The 17282-nt window shown below is 39.4% G+C and overlaps 1 long non-coding RNA gene across 3 annotated transcripts in view; it reads right to left on the bottom strand.

Moving 5' to 3' along the window:
* The window catches only part of LOC137630635 (uncharacterized), a 110891-nt gene extending 101433 nt beyond the window's left edge, over window positions 1-9458 (bottom strand). For 2 of the 3 annotated variants that reach the window (XR_011041743.1, XR_011041741.1), the window contains exon 1: window positions 9298-9365. This is a non-coding gene — a long non-coding RNA (uncharacterized lncRNA). Of the gene's footprint in view, window positions 1-9297 lie in introns of all 3 variants that reach the window. The other variant, XR_011041742.1, reaches the window with a different exon arrangement.
* Between the last annotated feature and the right edge of the window lie 7824 nt (window positions 9459-17282).

Here is a 17282-nt window from a genome sequence, read left to right as displayed (position 1 = left end):
GTGGCTCGACCTCGGAGGAGAGAGTCTCTTCAGGGACAAGAACACTGCCATGGCTTCGAGAACATTGATATGGGACTGTTTCATGGCGAGTGACCAAGACCCCTGAAACATCTGATGTTCGGAGTAATACCCCCATCCACTTAGAGGCGCGCTGTATGGAATGTCTCTTGTGGAGGTGGGAATGGTAGAGGAACCGATTTGGAGAGGTTCTTCAGTTCGGACCATGGGCGTAGTCTCATTTTCAAGACAGAGGGGATCTTCGAGACCTTGTCTCTTAAAGGTACTGTAGTTCTCTTTCTCCAAACTCGACTGATGTCCTTGAATTTTGTTATCGAAGTGAATTGGAGAAGGCCGATGATACTTTTTAAGGTTCTTCTGGACATCTGTTTGTGTTTGAGAAAATTCTTGATCTTGGAAGCTATTCCTATTACCTTTTTGGAAGGGAGAGACAATGTGTGCTTCGAAAGGTCCCACTGAATGTCTAACCATTCTAAGTGGCCTGATGGTTGCAGGCGAGACTTTTGGAGATTGACCCGAAATCACAGGTTGTCGAGAAATCGAAGTACTTCCTTCGTAGCTCTGTAGCCTTCTATGGCCGACCGGGCCCAAATGAGCCAACCGTCCAGATAAGCAATGATCTGTATCTCTTGGTTCCTGAGTTGTTCTAACACTGTCTCTCCCAGTTTCGTGAATATCCTGGGATCAATGTTGAGGCCGAAGGGCATGTCTTGAACGCAAAGGCTTTCCTGCCTAGACGGAAACCCAGATAAGAAGAGAAGTTTCGAGCTATAGGCACATGATAATAGTCATCGGTAAGATCGACAGAGGTGGTAACGGCCCCACGGTGAAGTAAGGTCCGTACCTGAGAGATAGTCAACATCCGGAACTTGTCGCAGAGAATGTAAGAGTTTAGCTTTGACAAGTCCCGGTCCACTCTCAATGCCGACAAGCCTTTCTTCGGAATTGTGAACAGGCGGCCTTGGAACTTCGGTGATCGGTCCCGTTTGATTGCTTTCTTCTTGAGTAACTCTGTGGTGTACTCTTTCAGGATGGGAGTGGATTTCTGGGAGAAGGTCACTGGTGGAGGAGGAGGACCTTGTGGCCATTTCCACCTCAAACCTTTAGAGATTATGCTATGAGCCCACGGACCGAAGGTCCAATGGTCTTGAAAGTGGTAAAGTCTCTCCCCTACCGGGACCACCTCGTTGTGAGGGAGTGAACCTAGGTCCTTTCCTTCCCCGAGCCCCCTTTTTTCTAGGTCCGCCTCGATGGCGGAACTGTCTTCTACTCCTGTATCTTCCTCTCTGGTGTCCACGAAATGAACCTGAGGGTTCGGAGCTAGGGCTGTATGCAGGCGAGGGCATCCAAACGGGGTTGGGCTGTGTACCTGCGGAATCAGTGAGGTAGCCCACCTAATGAGGGGGGATCCGAATGCATAGGCGTCGAATCAGAGGAAGACTGTGATGACGAGTGGGTAACTGACTATTGATGGCAGTGACCCCGGTTCGTTTTGTAGAGGGTAACTCTCCACTTCTTCTTGAAGAAAGCTTGCTTTTGGTCTTCGACCTTCTTTCTGGCAGTGCGGCCCCGCCTTTCCTGCAATTTTGGTTTGCTCTTGTATCATCTTGTAGAACCTTGTTCACCTCCTCCTGAGGGAAGAGGGTTTACCCCATCAGGAAGAAACTATCAGCCTGCTCGATTCCTGTCTGATAGAGGCCTCAGACAGAACGTATTTCCTACAACTAACCCGAGCAGACCACCAAGCGTGTAGGTCGAATTGGAAGGACAGAGATTGGTTCTTCATGAATATCCGAAATAAAGTCTCGGTGGGATAAATCGAGGCTAGGGTCTCCCCGAGGTGGGGTCCGGCTCTTTACGAGCCGGCATGGCCGAACCTTCTTTGTCAGCTTGAAAAGTAAGACCTGTCCATTTATCCGTAATAGGCAAGGCAACAATGAGAGCAGTTGTAGATATGGCGTATTCCCCATTGTGTGGGGTGAGCTTGGAATTAGCGTACCCCCCAGACCGACAACATCCTGGTCCAGACAGATCGGGCCTGCCCTTTAGGAAATAATACCGTTACCTTCGGTACCTTGTCTAACCTAACCAAGGCATGCTCTTTCAATCGAACGAATCCGTTGAATGGGAATTCTAGTCCCTGAGAGTAAATTCTAGGTCCTCCAGAGGGCGGACGTCTATGCCATACAGAGTTATGGTACCATCTATATATGGGACATGTAAGGCAAATTTCTGTGTTGTTTTTATCGAAGGAGGTTACTTCGATACGCCTGGGGCTGTAGGGGGAGTCATCCGAGTTCCTGAACAGATCCGACTCACCACCATATCTTTGAGCTCCGTCATAGCCCCTTGGCTTGCCCTAGAATGTGTTGTATCTGCTCTTCAACCCTACCCCTGGCTTTTAGCAGTCACGGTTTTATGCAAGGTAATATGAACATCAGGATCCTTTGAGGGTCCTAGGTCGGTGACGCAGGTAATTGCAAAGCTGAAGGCTCAAAACTCATCACCACCTACCTGCCCGTCCATGGGGTCGATGTTCAACCCTAGAGAGGACACTCCGAGGAGATAGGGTCCGCTAGATGGAGCATTCCTTCCAAACCTTGATACCCAAGGGCGGAGAGCCGCTCTTGCAGGCTGGAGAATTTAATCATCATCCTGAAAGAAGTGAGGGGATTAGTGATGAAGGAGAAGACCGTTCTCCTCAATAAGCAATGCATACATAAATCCGGATCAAATTAAATCATCACCAAAGGATACCAAAAAGAAACATATTAGAACCAACTTACATCATGGGTCAGGGGTAGGGAGGACAGCTCGTAGCAGAGCGTGCATGTCTCCGGGAACCATACCATGTAGGCAGACCTTCTGTAAAAGAAAGGAGACATAAGTCTGGATGTTCCTTGAAACTCTGGTTAGTGATCCTATTCACAGGCTGGGATCAACCAAACAACTATAACTAATAATGTCTATATTTATGCATATATTTAATTATAAATATGTATAAATATGGATAAATATCCATAAAACATCGTGTTCAAATAGAAATAAATTTCTACTCAGTACTTGGGATCGAACGCTAGCCCCTTCTAATGAAAAGCCAGGTCGAAACCAACCAGGCCATGAGAGGCTATCTACTGTTCCTTGAGACTCTGGTCAGTGAACAGCTGAATCAATAGAATACTAATATCCAGTAACCACGTAACATGTAACTATAAACCTCATCGGTAAAATAATGTTAACCCCGGTTCTGAACGTCTGAGTCAGGGGTGGCCAACCTATGGCGCATGCGCCAACAGTGGCGCATTGCATGATTACAAGTGGCGCACTATACCCCAAAGATAGTAAATTGAATGACTTTTCTTTAAAATTGCTAATTATGTTCATATATTTTCATTAGGACTTTCAAGAATAGCTAATGAATATTATCAACGCAAATTCAAAGTGTCATTAAAGTAAGTACAGTTTACTTTGTATTCATGTTAAATCCTTTCCTTTACAGCTAAAACAAAAGATTGGCCACCCGTGGTCTGAGTGATCTCTGTTGCCACCGGAGATCCTGTGACAAAGGTCCGTCATAGTGAAAACGTGAACATCAGAGGTAAGATAATATTAACCTCAATGCTGAACGTCTGTGTGATATCCGATTAAGCCGGAGATTCGATGAAAAAGGACCGTAATAATGAAATTGTGATTATTCATGAAAAAGGGTTCGTACCCTGGTTCTGATCGTCTGATTGATCTCTGTTTGTACCGGAGATCCGGTGACAAAGGTCCGTCATCGCAAAATCGTGACCCTCAGCGGTACGATAACATTAACCTCAATGCTGAACGTCTGTGTTATCTCCAGTGAAGCCAGAGTTTCGATGAAAAAAGGACCGTAATAATGTAATTGTGATCAATCATGACAAAGGTTCGTGTGCAAAAGGCCTCATCCGGAGTCTGAGTGCCGGATTTCACCGTTGCACTCCAAATATCTGACTAGTTCTCACCCAATGAGTATCCATTATAGCGGAGTATAACTCAAGGCGGAGCTAAGGGTGTCGGCATAAAGCGATCCCAAATAAAGACTCATACACTAACGTAACCTATTAATAGTGCTAGCTCTATTAACAGTAACCACATCAATAAAACGTGAATATCATTAAACGTAATATCATCAACCCGGAGAATAAGAGGAGGCAGGAATAACTCGTGATCGTATAAAACGGAAAACGGGAAATCCACCTCCTCTACTCGAGCTTAATAAAGAAAACAAGAGAAGTGGTAACTCGTAACTGTAGTAACAGAAAACGAGCACTCTAGGCTCACGCTCTAAAGGTTACATAATAAAGAACCAAAATCACACAATAATATGATAAGAATAATTATAAAATTGTAATAACCAAGAACGAAGAATAACGACAACGTAACAAATAAACAAAGATATAGTCTAAAACGAGCACCTTCCCGAGGCGTGTACATAACTATAACAAAGACTAGATCGATATTCTTCGTCCAAAATGGGCTTGCTAGCAAATAAATACCATAGTAAAAACCAATAATAAATAATGATAATAATATTGGTCATAAAACGTAAGTGATATAACCTAGATGACAGAGTACCAGATGGGCAATACTGTATTAACTTGAAAAACTACCGAATCGAACAAAACCAAAATGGCTGCCGATATCGAGGCAGGCCAACCGCTTCCAAAACTAAAATCCACAATCTTGTAAAAAGAATAAATGCCCGGTACTGAAAAAAACTGTCAAAACAAACTATGGTACTTAACATTGGTAAAGGTGAAGTAGCAACATCAGTCATGTTGAATTAACGACAATCTCTTGCGAAAAACACCGAACAAAATAATTAACGACTTAGCGGGCAAGTCCAAAACAGAAGGATGACCTGGAGGGCGCGAGTAGTAGGTGTCGGTGGGGTAGTCCAACTGTATTCTCTAGGGCCTGTCACGGCCCTCCCCTTTGATGAAGGGATTATCTAAATGGAAGACAGCCTGTGAATAGTGGTTTTCACATGCCTTTGTTGTATACACGACACCCACAAGGAGATCGCGCGAGGGTAGTAACCTCTGCATTCCATGCTTTTATCTTTCTCTAGTATATTTGGAATATTTATATTAGAAAAGTGTAAAGAAGGACCCTTTTCACCGGCCGTCACAGATCGACCCAGAAAAACTTCTAAAAACAGGAGAATAAGAAACGAGATAGAACAGCATGCCCGAGTGTATCCTCAAGCAAGAGAACACTAATTGACATTTTGTTTGTACCAAGTCTACACCAAACAGTTATGGTGCCACATCATACACAGTTAGATATACACTAGTAGATATACAAATAGAAACGATCTACAGTCAAATTTAGAAGTACTCTGACACACTGTCAGTGACTAGTGCGCACTCTACATAAGGTCGGTAATGGTTTGGGGCTGTCGGATACTTGGCGAATGTGACTGAACAACGGTCAATAAGGCAAGTCAAGATCCCTAGAGCACAGACCTCCGCATTGGCAGCTTATTTCTCGACCTTTTGCTCAACCCTTTGACCTTAACATGTATTAATTGGAGTGGATTTTTATTCACTCAAATATGAGCCCAGTTCTAAGTCTCTGTGATAACGATGTCCAAACATATGGCTGATTACGTGAATTAGACATTTTGTTTAACCGTGACGTTGACCTTTGATATTGATCTTCCAAAATTTAATAATTTCCAGCTTTTTACATAATGGTTAATTCGTGAAAGTTTCATTACTCTACGATTAAAATTGTGGCTAGGAAGCTGTTCACAAACAAACAAACAAACACAAACGGGGGCGAAAACATAACCTCCTTCCCACTTCGTTGATGGAGATAATACAGTAGATTAAATGGAAAAAATAGTGTGTTTCTTCATCACCTTTCCATCTAACGATTTTCAAAATAAAGTCATTTAAATGATAGTAAAACTGAAGTTTTATTAACTTTTGAAAATAAATTTTGCCAGTTTCACTTGGATGTAGTTACTCATAATTACTCAAGTAAAGTCAGTCTGCCCGTCGCTAACCTTAGAATTTGATCTTAACCAACAGATTTTTAACGATTACAAGATTACCCCAAGTTTAATGTTTTCTTTGATAAATAATCTTATACAATAAGGTAAGTCAACATACTCCCCACCCAGGAAAGATACACAAACCTCACCACCGGAATCCTGGGGGATTTTCCCCAAAATCCTTTAAGGATTTACCACAAAACCCTGACGATTTACCAGAAAATCCTAGGAGATTTATCACCGAATCCCAGGGGGATTTATGCCAAAATCCTAAGGGGAAATTTACCCAAAGGTCCTTGGGGATTAATCCCGAAATCTTAGTTAAAAACGAATCCTGGGGGATTTAACCATGAATCCTCCTGGGGGGATTTAACCAAATGCTGGGAGTATTTAAATCCTAATAATTAGGATTTAATCCTAAATCCTTGGGGACTTGAGCTTAAATCCTTGGAGATTCAAGCATAAATCCTTGGGAATTTAACTACGAATCCTTGGGGATTTACCCATGAATCCTTGCGGATTAACCACGCATCCTTAGATATTTAACCATGAATCCTTGGGATTTAACCACGAATCCTGGGAGATTTAACCACAAATCCTGGGTGATTTAACCACGAATCCTGGGGTATTTAACCATGAATCCTGGGGGATTTAAGTCCGAATCCTTAGGATTTAACCCCTAATCCTTGGAGGATTTAACTAAGTCATAGGGAGATTTAACCACGATACTAGGGGAATTTGACCACATTTCCTGGGATATTTAACCCGGAATCATAGGGGGATTTAACCTGGAATCATAGGGGGATTTAACCTGGTATAACAGGAAATTTTTCCCCCCTGACTGAAATTCCCCCCGGGAAAATTAGTCTAGGATCGATTTCCCCCCGGGAAAAGCAGCCCGGGTTGTTATTCCCCAAGGGGGACTTTTAGCCCTAAGATATTTTTCCTCCCCTAGGCCATTTCTCCCCTACCCTCCCTTACAGAGAAACTATTTTGATGAATTAAATAATCAACGGTAAGTTTGACAAAATATTAGGAATATATATATATATATATATATATATATATATATATATATATATATATATATATATATATATATATATATATATATATTTATATATACACACACACACACCCATATACAATGTTACGCAATGTTACCAACGTTACGATGCCATTGCTAACATTAGCAATGCCACAATAATACTAACGTGTATTTTAAAGCATTTTTCCATATACCCTTTACACAAAATATAAAAAGGTACAAAAGGGTACAGAACATAACAAACCCACCTAACCTGACCTAGAAGTTCCCAGGTCACAACTCCTGGCCGGGGACAAGCCCCCAGACCCCCTTCCCAGGTCACAACCCCTAGCCGGGGGCAAGCCTCTGGACCCCTTCTCAGGTCACAACCACTGGCCGGGGGCAAGCCTCTGGACCCCTTCTCAGGTCACAACCCCTAGACGGGGGCAAGCCCCCGGACCCCCTTCCCAAGTCACAAAGTTGTACTGGCAAGGGGTCATATTGAACCGCGCACTCTAAAAACATTAAAATTATAGAAATTAAAGACTTACTTTTACGACCCGGTGTAATGGTCTGTTCCCCCCCCCCCCCTCCGAAATAATAGTTACCTCCACCAAGCACAGGGGGAATCTTGGCCCAAAAAGGGGAGATATTACCCTAGGATGGTAAAATTACAGTTTCAACTATTATGGGGAAACTGGAATAAAAATATATTTGTTGCATCAGAAATAGTGTAGTTCCAACGGATTTAACGTTTGTTTTGACCGCAAACCATCCGATTTAGAGATTTACAATGTAACAGGAATTAAAACGAGTTTTTCCAGAAAAATCAGTGTTTGTAACCGTGTTTTTATTGTTTTTGTTTCATATGTTGTAATGCAGAAAGACCCTACTTCATCCCAACAATTATGGGGGACACCAGCTGGGAACCGGGGTTTTGGGTGGGGGGGGGGGGCGTCAAATGATATTTGCAATAAAAAAAATGGTTCATGTTAGAAAACAAATCCTGAAAGCTGTTAAGTATACCACAGATCTTAATCTTTCATCACAAACCCTAAACCTATCCCTAAACTAAACCAGCTAACCTAACAAACCCCCCTAACCTAACCTAGAAGGCCCTCGGTCTCAGACCCTAGACATACCTAAACCTAGCCCTAATCTAAACCAGCTAACCTAACAAACCCCCCTAACCTAACCTAGAAGGACCCCGGTCACAGACCCTAGACCTACCCATAAACTAAACTAGCTAACCTAACAAACCCCCCTAACCTAACCTAGAACGACCACGGTCTCAGACCCTAGACATACCTAACCCTACCCCTAATCTAAACCAGCTAACCTAACAAATCCCCCTAACCTAACCTAGAAGGACCCCGGTCACAGACCCTAGACCTACCCATAAACTAAACCAGCTAACCTAACAAACCCCACTAACCTAACCTAGAACAACCACGGTCTCAGACCCTAGACCTACCTAATGCCTATCCTCACGGAAAAGTAAAGGTGATTCACATTTAGCACACTTAACACTTATGGGTAATACTCAATGCTCTCTAAGAAACTTATTCACAACCTCTGGAGTACCAGTATAATTTCCATGAAATCGAGCGATCACCTCAAAATACGAATAGCGACATATATTGCACCCCTGCACCGGAGGATCCACGACAGTTAAGTAACGTGACTGCTGAACGTATAGATTCGAGACCGGCAGGTTTTAAAATCGAAAACAAACGAATCAGGCGTTTCTCCCACAATGAAATAGGAAAAAAACAAAATACTATCGGTTACAATGGTATATTGCACGAAAAACAGATCCTTGGGATAAGAATGAGACAAAATGAATCGTCCAATATTTCCGTAAGCCTTTCCTTACGATAGTTTCTACAAATAATGGTAAAATGGTTTGCGTATCGATATGATCAGCAAAGCTATACTGGTCAGGGGAGAGACATACTAGGTTGGTATGCTGTGATCGATCAGACAAATATTTTCTATCACCAATCAGCACTGGCCAGTGCGATGATGAAAACTGGCCACACCCTAGACATGAATAAAGACATGTCTGAAGTCTTTGTCTTGCACTGGAATAGAAACGGCTACATTGTGTAGGGTTTGGCAAATTTTCATCATGTTTTGCATTTTAATCAAACCAACGTCTTCTTACTAACAAATAAAATGGCTACCTATTCTATAGATTTTAAAAACTGATGTATAATCCTACCAATTAATGTATATGTATATTTAAAATCAATTACAGGAACCAGCACTCAGCTGACCTTTACACCTTCAGGGTTCGAAGAAAAATGCTCTGAAAACCGTAGTATTTTCCATCAGCCAATCAGAGGCCTCCAACAGAACCCCTTTGTAAGCCAGTCTCTCATTGGCTTAAACTTTCAGTAATTTGGTAAGATGCTTAGAAGCTGTCCTACTATTGGCTGGAGTCTTCCAGTCAATTTTGATTTCATAGGGTATTACGAAATTCTATCATGGCCAGTGACATATTCAATAATGTATTTGAGATGCATTAATACTAAATTTATGTAAATTAATATGCCAAATTGGAAATTTAATAAAAGCAAAATTTAGATTTATAATAAAACTGAACTGAAGAATTGAAAAACCTTCTTGGCAAACAAGTAAACAAGGTGGTTGTGTCTTCCAAAGCTAGGTGCTGTATCTTGCATAGTCACTGGCTGTGATCAATTTCTTTAACTTCAGTATATTTAAGGCAACAAATTAAAAGAAAATAATTTCATTAATATATTTTAGCATTATAAGATACTTGGAATATTTCCAAAGCGTAATTATTCATGGTAAAGATAAGGTGTTTTTTTTTTTTTTTTTTTTTGGTTACTCAACTTTAATTAAATTAATTATAATTATCAAGACTATAATAATTACTGTAAATCAAACACCTTGGTGTGAAATGTCTACAGACTCGATTAATTTGTATATATGAAAAAGGAAAAACACAGCTACGATACTGGGAAATAGTGAATGATGATCTACACTCATTAACAGTTGAATGTGAAACTGGTATGTCAGTTATACGTAGCAATATTCAAATATTTGCACCAATATTGGAACATTCATATCAACACTGATACATAAATGCACGTGAACAATATGAAATAAGCTTTTTTTCATTATTGGATGTATAAATGCACACTTATATGCATCAATTCATATACACGCAACACAAATATCTATCTATCTATCTATCTATCTATATATATATATATATATATATATATATATATATATATATATATATATATATATATATATATATATATATATATATATATATATATATATATATATATATATATATATATAGTCACCAATCAGCACTGGTCAGCGTGGTGATGAAAATATCCAAATCGCACAAATAACTAGGGACATATCTGAGGCCTTTGCCCTGCAATGGACTAGAAACAGATGAATTTGTTTTGTGTGTGTGTACATATATATATATATATATATATATATATATATATATATATATATATATATATACATATATATACACTGTATATATACATACATATAAAAGAGTTTTGTCACTAACACAAGTGGAATAACATTTAGCAAATTCAGCAGTGAGCTATCCTGGTACATATGTACTAATTTCAATTTCAATGAAATTGTGGTGGCCGATGTGCTAACGTCCCTAACTGTTGATTACTAGACTAGGGTTCGATTCCCGCTCAAACTCGTTAGTTTCTTTGGTCGCTGCAACCTCACCATCATTGAAAATTAAGGATGGGGGGTTTGGGGGAGCCCATAGGTGTACCTGTTGAATTATCAGCAGCCATTGCCTGCCCTTCCCTAGTCCTAGCTTGGGTGGAGAGGGGGCTTAGGCGCTGATCATATGTTTATATGGTCAGTCTCTAGGGGTCTAGGGCATTGTCTTAGGGCTCAGCCAGACCAGGCTCTAGGTCTGGCCACGCGTCTTCTATCTGGCCACCTACATAAGATACCTAAGGTTTCAATTTGCCGCCATTACCTCTTGTCGCTAACCTCGCCGCTAGCCGCGCTTGGTATGGCCGGGCCCTTACTCGACCTTGCCCCTGCCATTCACGAGCAGCCTTTAAACATTTAAACCAACACAAACGGATATTGGAATACTCAAGGACCAATCTCTCTCTCTCTCTCTCTCTCTCTCTCTCTCTCTCTCTCTCTCTCTCTCTCTCTCTCTCTCTCTCTCTCACGGATGAATTAAGAAGGGCCTCTTACTAAATCTATTCATTAAAACCTGTGCTTAAAAATGTTAAAATCTCAGAATCTGATATAATGTTAATTATTTATTATCAAAAGGTTCCCTCTTTCATAGTATATTAAAGTAAATTACAATTAAATTCCTTTACGGGCTGCCGACGCAAGAGCCCATGTCTTGCATATGGCAAGGCAATCTTAACATACACACACACACACACACACACACACACACACACATCCAAAGGTGGAGATCATCCAGCCTAAGTCAAAGTTGACTCTTAAAGAGATGGTTCTATGAGATAAAACAAACAAGATAAAAAACTGACAAAACTCCATATTTCTTGCTTCTTATTTCCTCAAATGGCCATTACAGACAATCTTGCTTTAACATCATGACAGTACAAATGGCTCCTGCACAACGTACGTGCAAAAAGTGTCGGTTTTAATCTTTATTAGCCTGAACTATCTAATAATCGTCCGAGTAGGACAGACTCAGGTGACTATAATACTGATGAATTAGAAATCTATTTACTGTACCAATTTTTTTTTTTAAATGGCACAACAAAATACGTCCTACTATATAAAATACTTTCATGTCACTAAGGAATACATTTTAAATATATGATAAAAGTTTTTTAAATCAGTATATTTATCACAAATAAAAAGATTGTTCCAAATTTGCGTTGAAAATTTGGTATATATGGAAATACGTACCAAAAAATTCATATTATTCAGAATTTATTTATTCAATGAAAATACCGGTAGACATTAGATGTATTTTAATTTCCTAATAGCTATGGATTCATATAAAATGAGACCATGGTATGTTATTCAAGAGTAAATTAACAAATCTTTATAAAATACAGTACACGGTACCAGTACTGTTTAAAATTTTCATTATTATTATTATTATTATTATTATTATTAATAGGAAAGCTACAAACCTAATAAAAAAGCAAAATGTTTCAAGGTCAAGGGCTCCAAGAGCAATAGCAGTCCAATGCAGAAAGGAAACAGAAAAGTAATGAATAAATTTTACATGAGAATTGACGAAAACAATATATAGTGTACCGTAAAATCAATAACAACATATGTAAACTATGAAACAAGACTTGTGACAACCTGTTCAACAGAAAATAATTTTTAACATATCTGGATTTCATTCAACCACCAAATTGGGAATGTCACTGCACAATCTGGTCAAAGCTGGAATAGAAATTCTAGAATAATGTGTATTGTAGTAGACTGTATAACTATCAACTGGGCTTCACAGGGCACTAGAAGAGTTGGAAAGCCCACGCCTACATGGCTGAGGACTATGAAGCGGGAAGTAGATGATGAATGGAGAAATGTTGATTTAAAAGCTCAAGATAGAGAAGACTGGCAAAATCTAACCGAGGCCCTCTGCGCCAATAGGCGTAGGAGGAGATGATGATGTAGTATTAAGCCTTATCATGGAGAAAGTAAGATTTTCATCGTTCACTGCATACCTGATACTGAGTACCGGATCACACAGTCTGGGAAGATTTGAATGCAAAGGACGGTTAGAATCATAAAAATTTTTAACCAACATACACAAAGAACCTGGGTTAATTTTAACACTTCTACGTATGGAACTTGTAGCCGATGTGGTAACGTTCTTGACTGGTGAACGCTAGACTGGGGTTCGAGTTCTACTCAGACTTCTTAGTTCACTTAGTCGCTGCAACCTCACCATCAATGTGAGCTAAGAATGGGGAGGGGGGTTTGAGGGAGCCTATAGGTGTACCTCCTGAGTCATCAGCAGTCATTGCCCAGCCCTCTTTGGACCTAGCTTGGATAGAGAGGGAGTTTGGGCGCTGATCATATGTAACATGGTCAGTCTCTAGAGCATTGTCCTGCTAGGTAGGGCAATGTCACTGTACCTTGCCTCTGCCTTTCATGGTGGCCTTTAAACTGAATAGTAAAATATTAAATTCTCAGTCAAATATTCCTTATATTAAGGTAAATATGACGCATATTCGACAGGACCACTGAGACCCGAGGGTTGAGGTGGCCAAACTGAAATGCTGGAGAAACGCACTGTATGGTCCACGACAGCATGGTAGTTCGAGTCATTAGTAAGGATGGGGCATTTGAGGGGACAGAAGGTCTACCTGCTGAGCCATCAGTGATCATTACCTGGTCCACCCTGGTCCTAGCTTGAGAGGAAAGGAGCCTTAGACTTCAAACATAGGCTTATACAAAAGGTCCTCAACTTACAATGATTTGGAGATACAAACACAAATTCAATTGAAAATAATAAACATAAGATAAAGAAATATTGTAATAAAACAATAATATATCATTTAATACAGTAATCAAAATTATATTTGTAATAACCTGATATGTATTTCATATGAAACCTGACTATTTGTCAACATTCGTAGCTGGAAATAATAGGAATGGAATTCAGGTTAGGCTTACCCTAGGACAAGAAAAAAAAAATGACTTACAACTCGATTCACAAACGACCTCTTAGAACCTATTAAGTTTTAAAATCGAGAACTTTCTGTATGCTAAACCTCCAAAACATTGTCACATATACGTTGAGCCTTTAACCTTATATTTGGAGTGTTAATGTCCTTAACTCTTAAATATTGTGTCATTCATTCCAAGAAGTCCACAACATGTGACAGCACAACACATCTATACATTTTCACCAAAAAAAAAAAAAAAAAAAAAAAAAAAAAAAAAAAAAAAAAACTAGTTTAATTCATCATTCCTTTGTTCCGATGAAATAACCACTGTAAAATACTCAACACTAAGATGGTCAGTATTATGAATCAGCGGGGAAAGAAATACCTTTTTGCAAACACAAAAAGCTGTGAAACTTAAATCTAGGCGTGTGATATGCACCAATACACTTGAGATGGCCTTAAGCTCAGACATAAAGCCAAATAAATTATTACGATAAGCTCCTAATGCATTAAAAGCACAGTATCATAGACCTCTATAGTGTACTATCTACAGTACATGTACCGTAACAAGATTTTGAATCCATGGTAAAAGAAAATGCTGTACAGTATTCCAAACTGTGACTTAACTCATCGCTAGGTTTGTCTAGCTTTGCAGTAGAAAATTAATATTAAAAGAAAATTTCTATTCGCAGCTGTGAAGGTTGATGAATTGGGCAACCTTTGTATTTTAAAACCTTATGTAGTGGAAGCAGATGCAGATAGGGATATGGAAGTGGAATGAAGACGTATAAACCACTGTAAAAGAGAGGAGATAGATTGGTTTAAAATTCTCTGGCATCTTGACATCGAAGGTCATTGACGCGGATATCGTTTGTTATAAAGAATATGATAGTATTCAGTTATTGTTATTAGTTGCTAAGCTACAACTCTAGTTGGAAAAGCAGGATGCTATAAGCCAAGGGGCCCCAACAGGGAAAATAGCACAGTGAGGAAAGGAAACAAGGAAAAAAATTAAGAACAGTAACAACATTAAAATAAATAATTCTTATATAAACTATAAAAACTTTAACAAAACAAAAGGAAGAGAAATTCGATAGAATAGTGTGCCCGAATGTACCCTCAAGCAAGAGAACTTTAACCAAAGACAGTGGAAAAACCATGGTACAAAGGTTATGGCACGACCCAAAACTAGAGAACAATGGTTTTATTTTGGAGTGTCCTTCTCCTAGAAGAATTGCTTACCATAGCCAAAGAGTCTCTTCTACTCTTGCCTAGAGGTAAATATCCACTGAATAATTACAATGAAAAGTCGACTTAGGTGTTCTATAAACTTTATTAACCTAAACCCGTCTCGTTTTATATTTCAGCTATATATGAAATAAACTTTAATAACGACATTAAATCTAGCAGAATAAAATGAAAGTCATGAATGAATGAATCAGTTTTTGATAGCCACATAACAAGAAATATCTCCAAGATTCTTCTTCAAGTATCTATCAAATTCAAGTTGAACATGCCTACTTTGTAAGCTACTATTACGATAACACTGAAAAAAAAAAATCTTACATTGCAAAGAAACATGTGCCGTGAATTTCCCCTTCAAGTTATTGGAGGCAAGATGTATATCTTCTGTAGGTTATAAAGCTTCAAATATGCTGCCTCAAGACTACACAAGTTCCCACTAGATATCCAAAAGACTGAAAATATTGAAGCTTTCAAGAGGAAAGTGAAGACTATCGAAGGACTTAAAAAAACAACAATGTGGACTTCGCAATTAACGGGGAATACGCTGTGAAACTAAATACTTAGGATTGTATATGATAAATCTTGCAAGTTCTGTAGAAATAGTGTGTAAGGTTTCCTTATGCGAAAGGTCAAGGAAAAGAGCCCTTGAAGCAATATGATAAATTTCAACTAGGAATAATCTGATATCAATAACATTTAATATACATCAAGAAAGCCTGTTTAGTACGTGGTTGACAATCTCGCCCTTTTTTCCGAATAGTAATGGCTTTGTTAATTCCTTCTTCCCTTAACAATTCTACATGAATTAGATCATCCGAGTTCCTCCTCATCCTCCCCATACAACATTCCCACCTCATCAACACCCCTGCTCTACTGTAAGTGACACCATGAGATTGCTTGGTTACTGCTAAAATATTGACAAGTGGACAACCCCACACTTGTTCGAAGGCGTTTAACTCGGGAGTCAGGATGGGCAAAGGCAAGAGGCAGCCGGATGAGCTCATAACCCGAGGACCAGATAATTTAGTTAAGAGTTTAGCGTGGTTCTGGATGTCATTGAAACTTGCATTGGCAATACAAATATCTGTTCAAACTAATCTCTAATTTCTTGGTTGCTCTCTCTCTCTCTCTCTCTCTCTCTCTCTCTCTCTCTCTCTCTCTCTCTCTCTCTCTCTCTCTCTCGATTGAGTGTAAATTTGCAGTGAAATTGCGGTTTACAACCGTGATTGCAACGTTGAACGTTGGTACAATGAGACCCTTTCCTTTACAATGGGGGAATGAGACTAATATTGCCTGCTGCCCGTGGCTCACTAGGAGAACGTATGCATGGAGTGATGGGAAGTGGGGAGGAAAAGGTGGGTAGCTCATCTATTTTCAACCGGAGAAATAGCATGAATTCCAGTACTGTACATAAACAACAAAGAATTTCATCATGAAAAGATATTGAATCTTGAGAAAGTATACTAGAAAGGAGAGAAGCAGAAACACAAGGATAGTGACAGAGAGGAAAAGGGAGCTATGAGGGGAAGACGGGGAAATAAAAATGAATCCCTTCATTGCTGCGGCCGGCGTCGGGTATGACTCAATGAAAGTAAAGAGTAAACGTCCTAATTAAATAAGTTTGTCAATGCCAGTACTTTGGCATCAACAATTAGGGAGGGATGTGAAATAGCCTTTGCGAATACTGTACATCATGCTGGTGTGACTGATCGTTTCGAAGATATTAGCAATAAACCTTTAGAAATGTGGTTGAAATACTGATTCAAGTCTAAAAGTAAAATTTTATAAAAGAATGATCCGGAAAATATCTTAAAAATGCTAAAAATATAGGCAGTTTTCAATTGTATCTTACGGTCATTTCCTGCCTTATTTTTAACTCGATTACATAAAGACATGTCTTGGTTGGTATAATGTCAAGAGGTCGAACGAGGGCTGTTATTCCCCCAAGCACTTTTGCCCAAGTGCCTTTACTGACGCAAGGTCTGCTTAATCTATATCTATAAATGCATTTATCTGGCTAATTAATTCGCGGTCTCTTTACATATCGATAATTGAGTGTTTCAAAGGATTAAGTCCTTGTCTTCAGAGAGAGAGAGAGAGAGAGAGAGAGAGAGAGAGAGAGAGAGAGAGAGAGAGAGAGAGAGAGAGAGAGAGAGAGAGAGAGAGAGAGAGAGAGAGAGTCTTTGAGATAATATGAACTGTTTAACTATGTTGTAGAGACCAAGTTAGGAATTTTTTTCATTTATTTAAAAAAATGCAGTCATATAAGTGCTGAAATTCCTTAGCTACAGTAAATCTAAAC

The sequence above is a fragment of the Palaemon carinicauda genome, chromosome 38, assembly GCF_036898095.1.
Source record: "Palaemon carinicauda isolate YSFRI2023 chromosome 38, ASM3689809v2, whole genome shotgun sequence".
Taxonomy (NCBI): domain Eukaryota; kingdom Metazoa; phylum Arthropoda; class Malacostraca; order Decapoda; family Palaemonidae; genus Palaemon; species Palaemon carinicauda.
This window is presented reverse-complemented; position numbering and strand designations above follow the sequence as displayed.